Source organism: Felis catus, chromosome C2 (assembly GCF_018350175.1).
Source record: "Felis catus isolate Fca126 chromosome C2, F.catus_Fca126_mat1.0, whole genome shotgun sequence".
In the NCBI taxonomy this organism is placed as follows: Eukaryota; Metazoa; Chordata; class Mammalia; order Carnivora; family Felidae; genus Felis; species Felis catus.
The window spans coordinates 6,813,615-6,826,193 of NC_058376.1; the positions used below are offsets into that span (position 1 = coordinate 6,813,615).

Genomic DNA, 12,579 nt, shown 5'->3' on the forward strand with positions numbered 1-12,579 from the left:
CAACATAGGATTATGATTATGGTTGCACAAATCTGTGACTTTCCTAAAAACCAATGAGAACGCTTTTCAAAAGTGAACTTTGTGGTATGTTAATTATATCTCAATAAAACTACTATTGGAAAAGTAATGCATGCCATTATTTTTCTGAATTTCTCAAAAAGCATCGTCCGCCGAGCACAAATGCATTCATAACGTGCTTATTGCATGAGGTATAATCCTAGCTTCAGTTCAAAAAATATTTTTTTAACTGAGATACAATTGGCATATGACATTATATGAGTTTCATGTGTACAACATGATTTGATACTTGTATATATTGTAAAACCATCACCACAGGAAGTCTAGTTAACATCCATCACCATACGTAGCTACACACTTTGTGTGTGTGAGGAGAACTTTTAAGATTTACTCCTTAGCAACTTTCAAGTATACAATACAGTATTATCAACGATAGCTACCGTGTTGTACATTATATCCCCAGGTTTTATTTATCTTACAACTGGAAGTTATAAACTTTGACCACCTTCACCCATTTTGTCCATCCCCTCACCCCCTACCTCTGGCAACCACCAATATGTTCTCTGTATCTACGATTTTTTTTTAGATTCCATATATAAGTGAGATCATATGGTATCTATCTCTCATTTTACTTAGCAAATGCCTTCAGAGTCCATCCATGTTGTCACAATGTCAAGATTTCCTTATTTTTTTATGGCTGAATAATATCCCGATGTTCCATTATACATACATACATATATATATATATATACATACATATATATATACATACATACATATATATATATCACATACATATATATACCTATATCACATTTTCTTTTCCATTCATTCATCATCATTCATCAGTGGACACTTAGGTTGCTTCCATGTTTTGCCTTCTGTAAACAATACCATACTGAACAATGATCATGGTGGTGCGCACATCTTTTTGAGTTAATATTTTTTTTCCATCAGGTAAATATCCAGAAGTGGAATTTCTGGACCATGTGGTAGTTCCAGTCTTACTTTTTTGAGGAACCCTCATACTGGTTTTCACGGTGGCTGCACCAATTAACATTCCCACCAGCGTGCACAAGTTTCCTTTTCTCAACATCCTTGCCAACACTTGTTATTTCCTGTCTCTTTGCTAACAGCCATTCTAATAACTGTGAGGTGATACTTCATTGGGGTTTTAAGGACTGCACGACACTGGTTTTTGAATTTCACAAAAAGCATCATTCGGCTGGCGTAAATTTATTTGTGATGGGCTCATTGCGCGAAGTAAAGTCCTAGCCTCAGGGAAAAAAAGAAATTTTAATTAGAAACAATAACAAGTTGAAAGTCTAAATTAAGAAGTTTTCGAAAAGCAAACCAAAAGAAAGCAGAAGAAAGGAATAATAGAGAAAAGCAGTAATTAAGGAGTTACAAATTTAAAAAATAACAGACACAATAAATTCAACTCGTTCATGGAAAAACCCACAATAAAGCAGACAACTCTATTCAAGAGAAAAAGGGAGAAACACAACTATAAACATATAAACGACAAGGGGGAAATAACGATTGAAATAAAGGAAGTTAAAAAAAAAAATAAGGACTTCTACCTCTGACCATGAAGGAAAAGAAGGCCCAGACTTCCCCTTTCACTGCAAACAATTTGAAAATGGCACAAAGTAGATTAGACAACTGTTCCCAGACACTGGACAATAAATAGCACAGTGCTGCGATCCCTAATAATAGAAAAACAAAAGAGAGAAGTCTCATGATTGCCCAGCTTCCTGCCTACGGGCATTTTTTAAACCCTTGACACGGGAGAGGCAACAGAAACAGAGTCCAGTGGCCTCATGAGTTGAAGAGAGAGCGGTCAGAGTTCAGGGAGGCTGGGGCCACATGAAGTCACAGGGCAGAGTTCCAGATGGGAGGGAGCTTTCCAGAAAAGGAGCCGCAGACATCTGCATACAATCTTCTTGTTTGCGGAGTGCTCAGCCATTCCAGGGTACAGTGAACCTTAACAGAGATCAGAAAGCAATGAGTGGGGTGTCGTAAACTGACTGAGTACCAGAGTCGCACAGGGAAGGAAGGGGGACATTTGAATTCCGACAGAGTGGAAAAACCTCCATAACAACTGGGCGCATTAACGGAAGGCCCCAGAGCTGTCATGCCACATTGTTAGGACTGAACTCTTGGTGGAGCGAGGCTATTCTAGACCTTCTTTTGGCAAAGCTTAAAACCAGGCCTCACGAGGATCTGGTCTTCAAGTAACTTAGCTGCCTTCCAAACTAGAGTCCACTACTCTATACAAGAAAACAAGATCCAGACATAAAACATAAAATTTGCAGTATCCAGCAAAGGTGAGAAGAAGCCCCCCAAATAAATGTCCAATAACTGGAAGAAATATCAGTCTTTAGAAGCAAGTCAGAAATGACCCAGATGATGGTATTAGTAGATAAAACAATTACACCAGAAATTATAACAATTTTCAATATTTAAGGGGAAACAAACGTGATAGGAGAGAGACAAGATAAATTTAGAAGAATAAATGGAAATTTAAAAGACAAAGAACATAATAACTGAAATTTTTAAAAAATTAATGGAAGGAATAATAGTGTATTAGATACTACAGAATAAAAAGTCAATGAACTTGTAGATATAACAATAGAATTTATCTAAAATGAAGCCTAGAGAAAAGAGACAAAAAAAAAAAAAAAAAAAAAAAACCAAAAAACCCAAAGTGAGTTTCAGTGATCTATGGGAAAAAAATCAAGCCCTCTAACATGATGGTAATTGAAATCCTTGAAAGAGAGAAAAGTGGAAAATTATTTGAGGAAATAATGCATCCAAATTTGATGAAAATTATATAGCCAGAGAAGCCCCACAAATCCAAAGATAAACACATACACCATGAAACATCATAATAAAATTGCTGAAAATCAGTGATGGAAAATTCTTAAAAGCAAAGAGAAAGTGGGCATATGTACAAAAGAACAAAGGTAAAAATGACTGCAGACTTCTTGTCAGAAACTATGCAGGTGAGATGACAAAAAATGAGATATTAAAGGGACCTAAGTAGACTACTAATAGATCAAGATAGATAGATAGGTAATAAGTTCATAAGTTCTGGCTACCTTAATTCTTAATATTCAGGGAAAACAATTCCTTGAAAATGTAAGTAAATTAAATCTTTTTCAGACAAACACAAGCTGCAAGAATTCACTTCCGAGAAATTGATCTGCAATAAATTGAAGCCAAGTTTTATGAAACCTGAAATCTCAGACGTATACAAAGAAATAGAGAATGCAAAAATTTGGCAAATACATGGTAAATATATATTTTTTGCCTCATTTAAAAAATGTCTTCAAAGAATAATTGAATATTTAGGACAAAATGTAAAACTGTATTGTGGGTTTAGTATTATGTAAGAAATAAAATGTGACAGGGACACCTGGGTGGCTCAGTCAGTTAAGCATCCAACTTCAGCTCAGGTCATGATCTCACAGTTTGTGGGTTTGAGCCTCACATCAGGCTCAGTGCTGACAGCTCAGAGCCTGGAGCCTTCTTCAGATTCTGTGTCTCCCTCTCTCTCTGCCCCTCTTCTGCTCATGCTCTCTCTCTCTCTCTCTCTCTCTCAAAAATAAAATAAAAACATAAGAAAAAGACATAAAATATGACAATAACAAAATAGCACAAATAGCATATGGAAGACAGAAGTACAATGTTGTAAGAATTATACATTATATGTGAAGTGGCATAATATTATTCCTATGTGGACTGTGATAAAATTGAATAACGTAAATCTTAGAGTAATCACTTTAAAAATGATAAAACAAAAAGTGTAGCGTATCATCCAATAGTATATACAAAAGAACAGTAATATATATATATATATATATATATATATATATATATATATATAATCCAAAAGAAAGTAAGAAAAGAGGAAAAAAATAAGAAAGGGATGGGACAAATAGAAAAAGGTAGCAAGATGATAGATTAAAATTCAGTCACATTGGTAATTATAACAAAAGTAATGGTCTACATTCTAACTAAAGACAGAACTTCTAAGATTAAAAAAAGGCGAAAATATATGTGATCGACAAAAACATACTTTAAATGTGATGATAAAGATATGTAAAAGTAAAAGAATGGAAATAGATATACCATGCAAACAATAATCCAAAGAAAGCAAAGTAGCTGTGAAAGAACATGGATTTCAGAAAAAATATATAAACAGAGATAAAGAATTCACCATAAAAACATGACAATCCTAAGTGTGTACAGGTACAGTAAGTAAATAAAGCAAGAACTGACAGACCTGAAAGACTAGGCAAACTAACAATTATAATTGGAAATTTTAGCGCTCCTTCCTTAATAATTCATAGAACGAGTAAACAGAAAATCAATAAGGATAATTTTATTCACCAGCTTGAACTAATTGACATAAATACATCTACCCAACACTGCAGAAGAGCCATTCTCTTCAAGTACGTGTAGAACATGCACAAAGACAGACCATGTGCTGAGTCACAGAATAAGCCTTTAAAAGGATTGAAATCATACAAAGTTTATGCTTTGCCTAACAAAAGAATTTAGTAAGGAGTCAACAACAGAAAAATGTCTGGAAAATCTCCAGAAATTTGAAATTAAACAACATACTTCTAAATAAACCATGGGTCAAGGAAGAAATCAAAAAGAGAATTAAGGATATTTTTAACTAAGTAAGAATAAAAACATAACAGATCAAAATGTGTGGGATACAGCTTAAAAATGATCTAAAATATCATCTTAAATTTCTAGGAAAAAAAGCAAATTAAACTCAAACATAGGTAGGAAATAAACATAAAAGTTGAAATCAGTGAAATAAAAAACAGAAAAGAATAATAGCATGCATGAAATCCACAGTTGTTTCTTTGGGAAAAGAAATCAATGAACTTGATATACCTCTAACTAGACTTATTCAGAAAAAAAAAAAAAAAAAAAAAAAAGACACAACTTACCACACCAGGAATGAAATAGAAGCATCACTACAGATCCTACAGACCTTAAAAAGATAAGAAGGAAAAAATTACAAGCAATTTTACTCCAACTACTTTAATAAATTAAAAGAAATAGATAAATTCTTTGTCATAATGTTACTTTGGTTGTATTAAAGAATGTACTTATTCTTATGAAATACATGCAGAAATATTTAGTTTTCAAATAGCTCAGCAAAATTTTGTATATTTGAACGTTTTGTTGAACATCTGTATTTTCATAATACAAAGTTGAGAAATATAAACCAGGCACAAACTCTTATCAGTGGAGAGGCTCTCACTCCAGGCTTGTCATTTTAAACAGGCTGATGACAGGAAGGACCGTGTCATGACCTTTCACCCAGAGAGCAGTGTCACAACCTTCCCTCTGGGTCAGGATAAGGCTTCTCAGTGGTGCTGGAGACTCCTACAAGATGGACACAGACAGGAAGGACCTAGGTCACTGGAGGCCAGGCTTGCCCTTCCATGAGTAGCGAGGGCCAACAAAAATAGTGAGTAGCTTTCTGTAGATGTGTAGCCACTAACAACAACCTGTAAATGGCCGGGCAGTCAGCATGGGCCTTGCTCTGTAAACAAAGGTCTGACCTACTTAATTCTTCCCAGAGGTCAGAAAAAGAGGCCTTGACTCCCACAGACACGAAACCGTGGCCTAATTGGATACTAATTACTCGTAAGAGCTTTGTTTACCCAAACTTCCCATAACCCAAGTTTGGTAGTTGAAAGGAGGCCATGCCTGAAGCAGAACCAGGGCTAGGAAAATGGCACAGATCTACCCAGTCCTGGAAGTCCTTTTCCAGAAATGATGTCGCTGCTCGCGCAAGAAGAAACAATACTCGGTCGGTAAACCCCACATTCAGGGGCTGGGAACAGCTTTCTTATGTTCCTAAGGGCCTGTCTGTTTGGAATCAGGTAACATTGAAAGTAAGAGTCGTTGGCCATCTAAGGCCAGGTTGGATGAGACCAGAAGTTCCCATATTTTGGAATATCTCTTTGTGATGAGAGCATCCGTGAAGGACCCAGACTGTGGTGAGTTCCCAACGTTAGGAACCTACAAGAAGAGACCTGATACCGCGAGTCTCCTCTTGGCCTCAGGTCCTGCCTGCCGCTGCACATCCAGCCGCCCTCTTCGTCTTGAGGGGACGCCTGAGAGGGAGCGATGGGTGGGATGAGACCCAAAATACCTCTGCAGGATGAATCCAGCTACTCGTTTCCTGATGACCTGTGTGTTCAACAAATGGGGCACCTCAGCGGTTCTATGCTCTCACTGCTGCAGGTGCAGTGGAGAGAAAGACAGAATACACTGCAGCTTTTATGCAGCTCACATTATGGTGCATATGGTAAAGTCAAAGTTATTTAAATAAAGAGAAGATGTGAGGAAGACTTTGGAAAATCTGGGCTCTCATGCCAGCTTTGCAGCTGGCTGGTTGGGGCCTGAGTGAGGAGTCCCCTGACCACTCCCAGACCTCAAGGTCTCGTCCAGATTTCCAGGAGCAGCCCTTCCAGTCCGATCTTTGAATGAGGGCCGTTTTCCCCTCCATCCCTCTGCCAGCAGATGCCCAGCCTGTAACGCGTTTGGTTAACGATGGAAAGGGGTCCCTCCCAGCTTCCCCACTCTGACCATCTTTGGTCTGAAGGACTGGAAACTTTCCTCCAAACGGAGAAAAGTCCCGGTGGCATGTACATTCATTATCCACACAAGGTTACTGTTCCTTTTGGAAAATGTGTGCATTTTAACAAGTCAGGGCCATTTTTAAGGCAGCCTGTCCTGACATGATGAGTCGCCGCAAGAGGCACAGAGGGACACAGGGCTCTGGGTTTGTGTGGGACACTGTGTGCCACTCGGGTGATACGGCAGCGGACAGGTCTCCTGGGTACCTGTGTCAACAGGGAGGCTCCCTGCGACAACAGGGAGGCTCCCTGCAACAACCATCATTTCATCCCTTAGGGGCCTCGTGGTGGAAACATCAAGGACAACGCTACAGAAATGGTCCAATATACCATGATTTCTTTAATTTCCAGAACCTGATAAATATTGTAATGCTAATGTACAAGACTGGGATCCAGAACTCATAGACAACTTGTACAGATTGATAAGAGAATTCAAACAAACCAGTTTAACCATGGGCAAACATCCGGGTAGCTGCATTACACTAGAGCAGGGGTCAGGAAATGAAAGTCCCAGAGGCCAGATCTGACCCCTCAGCCTCTTTCTAAATAAAGTTTTATTGGTACACTGCCTGCTCGTTCATTCATATATTGCCTACAGCTGCTTTTCCCTACAACAGAGGGACTGGGTGGTTGGAGCGGAGACCAAACGACCTGCAAACCAAAGGTATTTACTATCAGCCCCCTACAGGATAATACGCAGACCCCTGTAACAGAGAAAACCCAAGAGGCCAATAAGCATAGGGAAAGGTGCCCAACATTATCAGCCAACAGGAAAATGCAAATGCGACCCACAGTGAGATACCCTTGCACACTCACCAGAATGGCTAAAATGAAAAAGACCGGCACCAAGTGTGACAATGACGGGGAACAACGGCAGGTCCCGAACATCGATGGTTGAAGTGTAAAGTGACACAACTTTGGAAAACAGCGTGACCGTGTCTCATACAGCTGAACATACCGATGTCCACGCCAGCATCCCTGGGTGTGTACTTGGGGAAGTGAGGGCCATGGCCGCGGGGGGACATGCATCCAGTGGTCATAGCACCATTGTTTATGACAGCCCCAAACATAAAAGCACCTGAGAGGTCACCAACTGCAGAGGAAATCAACCTCATTGTGGTATAGCATGTCACGGGACAGTACACAGCAATAATAATAATTTTTAAAAAGCCAAACTATTGCCATACACAAGGACATGTCATAGACACAATGTTGAGCATGAGAAAGCAGGTCCTAGAATGCAGAGTGGATGATTCCACCTCTAACTTTTAAATTAAGTAACACGTAGTGCCAGAGGTCAGATCTGCAGTTTCCTCTAGGGGTGGGGGATTAGTTATCGAGGAGGGGCCTGCTGGGCCTGGCAGACTTGGCATCTTTCTCTGGAAGAAGCTTCCATGACTGCAGAGCTATGTAAAAGGTCACTGGATAATAGTTAAGTGACCCCGAGATTTGAGTACCCACGGTAGAAGTGGTATTATCGATAAAAACTAGAAATACTAAAGGAAAAAATACTGGGAATCCATCTGGCCTTGAACCTTACGCCAGCAGGGGATACTGCAGAGTGAAGTTTTTTTAATTTTTTTAATTTTTATTTTTTTAATTCCAGTTAGTTAACATAGAGTGCTGTTAGTTTCAGGTGTACAATATAGTGATTCAACACTTCCATACATCACCCTGTGTTCATCACAAGTGCCCTCCTTAATCCCCATCACCTATTTCCCCCATCCCCCCACCACCTCCCCTCTGGTGACCATCAATTTGTTCTCTATAGTTAAGAGTCTGGTTTTTGGGGTTTTTTTTTTTGGTCTCTTTTTTTTCTTTGTTTTTTAAATTCTACATAGGAGTGAAATCATGATATTTGTCTTTTTCTGACTACTTATTTCATGTAGCATTATACTGTCTAGCTCTATCCATGTAGTTGCACATGGTAAGATTTCATTCTTTTTTATGGCTGAGTGATATTCCATTTATATCTTCTTGATCCATTCATCTACCAATGGTTACTTGGGTTGCTTCCATAATTTGGCTATTGTAAATAATGCTGCAATTAACATAGAGGTGCATGTATCTTTTCAAGTTAATGTTTTCATGTTCTTTGGATAAATACCCAGTAGTGAAATTACTGGATCATATGGTAGTTCTATTGTTAATTTTTTGAGGAACCTACATATTGTTTTCCAGAGTGGCTGTACCAGTTTGTATTCCCACCAACAGTGCACAAGTGTTCTTTCTTCTCCACATCCTCAACAATACTTGTTGTTTCTTGTGGTTTTGATTTTAGCCATTCTAACAGGTGTGAGTTTTGATTGTAGTTTTGATTTGCATTTTCCTGATGATGACTGATATTGAGCATCTTTTCATGTGTTTGTTGGCCCTCTGGATGTCATCTTTGGAGAAAGGTCTATTCATGTCTTCTGCTCATTTTTAATTTATTTGTTTTTTGGGTATTGAGTTGTATCTGTTCTTTATATACTTTGCAAAATAACCCTTTTTCAGCTATGTCATTTACCAATGTCTTCTCCCATTTGGTAGGTTGTCTCTTAGTTTTGTTGGTTGTTTGCTGTGCAGAAGCTTTTGATTTTGATGTAGTCCCAAGAGTTTATATTTGCTTTTGTTTCCCTTGCCTCAGGAGACATATCTAGAAAAATGTTGCTGTGATCTCCTCTAGGAATTTTATGGTTTCAGGTCTCACACTTAGGTCTTAAATACATTTTGAATTTAGTTTGTGTATGGTGTAAGAAAGTGGTACAGTTTCATTCTTTTGCATATTGCTGTCCAGTTTTTCTCAATACTATTTGTTGAAGATACCGTCTTTTCCCCATTGGATATTCTTTCCTGCTTTGTCGCAAATTAATCAACCATATAAATGTGTGTTTCTTTCCGGGCTCCCTGTTCTGTTCCATCTATCTTTGTGTCTATTTTTGTACCAGTACCATGTTATTTTGATTACTACACTTTCTGGTTGATCTTGAAATCTGGGATTGTGATACCTCCAGTTTTGTTTTTCTTCTTCAGGATCGCTTTGGCTAGTTGGATTTTTTTTGGTGGTTCCATACACATTTTTAGGATTCCTTCTTCTAGTTCTGTGAAAAATGCTGTTGGTATTTTGATAGGGATTGCCCTAAATCTGTAGATTGCTTTGGGTAATATGAACATTTTAATATTTTTTCTCCCAATCCATGAGCGTGGAGTATCTTTCCATTTGCTGGTATCATCTTCAATTTCTTTCCGCAATATTTTATTGTTTTCAGAGCAAAGGTCTTTCACATCCTTGGTTAAGTGTATTCTGAGGTATTTTATTCTTTTTTGGTGCAACTGTAAATGGGACTCTTTCTTAATTTATCTTTTGCAGAGTCAAGTTTTAACTAGAATTCAAACTCTCATACCTTTTAGGTTTTGCCATCAGAAAAAGTAAAATTTCTTGGGGCGCCTGGGTGGCGCAGTCGGTTAAGCGTCCGACTTCAGCCAGGTCACGATCTCGCGGTCCGTGAGTTTGAGCCCCGCGTCGGGCTCTGGGCTGATGGCTCAGAGCCTGGAGCCTGTTTCCGATTCTGTGTCTCCCTCTCTCTCTGCCCCTCCCCCGTTCATGCTCTGTCTCTCTCTGTCCCAAAAATAAACGTTGAAAAAAAAAAATTAAAAAAAAAAAAAAAGAAAAAGTAAAATTTCAGAATGTAGCTGTGCATCGGTGCTAAAGTCCTCCATAGTAACCCGTTCTCTTCCCTCTACATGCCCTCCCCATACTCTCTCCATACCCTCCCCTCCCCATTCCCTCCCTGTCCCTTCTCCAAAGTTGAGAGGACTAACGGGGGTGGGGTCCCCTGACCCTTCAGCCTGATCTCTGAAGGGGACACGTTTTAAGGCACCTTCTGAGGGCACCAGGGGCCTGGGCTGACGCTGCCCCATGGGCCAGTAACAATCAAGAGCCTTCTTCTTCACTCAAAGGGGAATGTGGCTACGGTAACAGAACACAGCAGACCAAGGAGCTTCGAACTGCAGGACTGTATCCTCTCCCTGTTCTCCAGGCCGCAGGGGTGGGGTGAGGGTCCACCCGGGCTGGTCCCTTCTGGAGGCCCAAGGGAGATCCGTTTGGTGCCTCTGTCCCACTTCTGGGCTGCTGCTAAGCTGGGCGTTCCTGCAGTCCCTGCCGGGGGCTCGCCTGCCTTCCCTGCTGCGGGTCTGGGTCTCCTTCCTGTGCCTGCAAGGACACCAGTCACGTCGGATCGGGGGTCTGCTCTGGCCCCTGTGACCTCATCTCAACTAACTACATCTGCAAAGACCCTATTTCCAAATAAGCTCACGTTCTGAGGTTCCAGGTGGACACGAATTTGGGGGGGCACTAATCAAGCCAGCACGGGCACCAAGCACCAACAGGGTGTGTCTGTCACCTCGCTCTGCATGTGGCAGCAAGACCTGCCCGTGATCACATGCTGGAGAACAGGACACACGTCTGGAAGGTGGGGAGGCCAAGGCTGGAGAGCAGGTTGCCACGGTGATTGTGTCTGGGGTCCATCACGGCCCCCTGGCTCGCGCCGGGTCCTGTCCTACCCCCCCTGGGTCTGTCGGTGCACCCTCCACACGGGGCCTGTGGGTGGCCGGCGGCCTTTCCTCCTCACCCGCGAGTCTGGGGTCCATGACGGAGCCTCGGAGCGGCCTCATGGCTCCGGGAGGAGGTAGGAGCAGCCTGTCCTTCTGGGGGGGTGTGCTGCCCGTGAGTCCCGGGCGAGGCAGCCCAGGACTTGTCACCCTAGCAACGGACAGAGGACCCTTCAAAGCCTAACCCAGGGCAGTGATTCACACAGCTGCCCGGGGGTTGGCCTTTGGTGCAAAGACAAGAGTTCTGGGGGGTTTATGTCAGCCGGTGGCAGAGCCTTCAGGGGTCAGTACCCCCCGCCCCCATCACGTCAGGAGGGTTCCGTGGGCTTTGGCTTTGAGAACCACACCCGGGGATCTCCTGGGCGTCCCCGGCAGGGGTGAGGCGGGAGCAGTCTGGGCCGCGTCTGGGAGCCGGGACCCTCTTGCCCGTCTCAGATCCACAACTACTCGTCCCCGTGAGCTTTGTCTCCCTCGGAAAGTCAGCCCATAGAGCCCGGCATCAGCTCTGCGGGGAGATCTGTCTCCGGCCTCGTCTTTATAAATCTTAACAGACGGGAGACGAGCGGCCTTTCCGTCTCACCCTCTCGGACCCACACGGGCGCCACGGCTCCCCGGCTCCGCTGTATTATTCGGCCCCTCTCCTTCCGGCCTGGGTAGCATTTCCGGGGGTCGGAGGACCCGGGCGCCAATCCGGACCTTCTTCCCTTTTCCCTCCAGGCTCCTTGGAGGCGCCCAGCGGAGGACTACTGGGCATGCGCGGTCGTATCCGCCCCTTCGGCCGCTCAGGGCGGGCGTGGCCTCGGACCCGGTTTCCGAGGCCCGGGAGGAGCCGTCCTTCCGAAAGGCGGGGAGAGGCGTTGCTGGGGACAGAATGGCCCGGGTCCTGCCCCTGAGGCCTCCCCCTTCCCCAGAGGCTGACCCAGGAGGGGGGGTGCCCCCCTGCACACACAGGAGCTGGGAGCCCCCAGGCCCAGGCTCTGCTCCCAGGAGGAGCCCGCCGTGGGCGGGATGGGTCAGCGGCCAAGGCCGAGCCCTCAACTTGCCGTCCCTGCCGTGGCCCCTGAAGATGTTCGGACGCAGAGGAAAACAACGCCCCCCAGGACCCCCCAGGGAGGGGGCAACTGTAATGGACAGTGGGGGGCCCAGAGGGAAGACTTCCTGCAATCTCAGCAACGGGGAAGCTTGTGACCGTCCTCGAACTTGTCAGGTGTGAGCCCGGGTGTGGCCACCTGAACTGCGAGCCGCCTCACCTTGTCTGTTCTGCTGGACTCTGACTCTGGACAGAGCAATT

General features: G+C 42.9%; 1 long non-coding RNA gene across 2 annotated transcripts; it reads right to left on the reverse strand.

Moving 5' to 3' along the window:
* Positions 1-834: 834 nt before the first annotated feature.
* On the reverse strand, positions 835-12,018 carry LOC123379858. 2 transcript variants are annotated; one of them, XR_006584789.1, is made up of 5 exons: positions 11,869-11,999; positions 11,309-11,439; positions 5,285-5,433; positions 4,992-5,035; positions 835-2,004 (listed from the first exon to the last, which is right to left on the reverse strand). It is a non-coding gene; the product is annotated as an uncharacterized LOC123379858 (long non-coding RNA). The 2 variants fall into 2 exon arrangements; XR_006584790.1 differs by lacking the exon at positions 5,285-5,433 and having other exon boundaries at positions 11,309-12,018.
* Positions 12,019-12,579: the final 561 nt, after the last annotated feature.